Source organism: Heptranchias perlo, unplaced genomic scaffold (assembly GCF_035084215.1).
Source record: "Heptranchias perlo isolate sHepPer1 unplaced genomic scaffold, sHepPer1.hap1 HAP1_SCAFFOLD_1620, whole genome shotgun sequence".
Lineage (NCBI taxonomy): Eukaryota > Metazoa > Chordata > Chondrichthyes > Hexanchiformes > Hexanchidae > Heptranchias > Heptranchias perlo.
The window spans coordinates 2,630-3,375 of record NW_027138882.1 but is presented as its reverse complement, the minus strand read 5'-3'; positions in this window follow the sequence as shown (position 1 = coordinate 3,375).

Below are 746 nucleotides of genomic sequence, written 5' to 3'. Positions count from 1 at the left end.
CAACCAATGGGTGAGCGGGGCGGAGGCCCCGCCCAGTGAGGGCGGAGGCCCCGCCCAGTGAGGGCGGAGGGACCACGTGGTGCAGAGCCTGGCTCATCCCTCAGTGAGATATTCAAAGACAAGTCCAAACACAGAGAGCTCGGTACTGGAAAGAAACGTTTAAATATCACTGTGTAATATTTACACTAAATATAGATCTCTTTGTGTAAATAAAGATTTCAGTGAATCTTAAAGCTAGAAAATATTCTGATGGCTCTTGCGGCCAAAGGATAAACAATATCCAAGAAGGAGGAGAATAAATAATAAAACAATGAAAGACTTGCATTTCTATAGCGCCTGTCACAACCTCAGGATGTCCCAAATCGCTTTACAGCCAGTGAAGTATTTTTGATGTACGGTCACTGTTATTAAGAGTGTCGGCTGTAGCCCGGTGGGTAATACTCTCACCCTCTGAGTTAGCAGGTTCATGGGCTCGAGTCCCACTCCAGAGACTTTGAGCACAAAATCCAGGTCTAACACTCCCGGTGCAGTACCGAGGGAGCGCTGCGCTGTCGGAGGTGCCGTCTTTCGGATGAGGCCTTAAACCGAGGCCCCGCCTGCCCCCTCAGGTGGACGCAAAAGATCCCACGGCACCATTTCAAAGAAGAGCAGGGGAGCTGTCCCCAATATCCCAGCCAATATTTATCTCTCAACCAGCATCACTAAAACAAAATTATCTGATGATTTATCACATTGCTGTTTGTGGG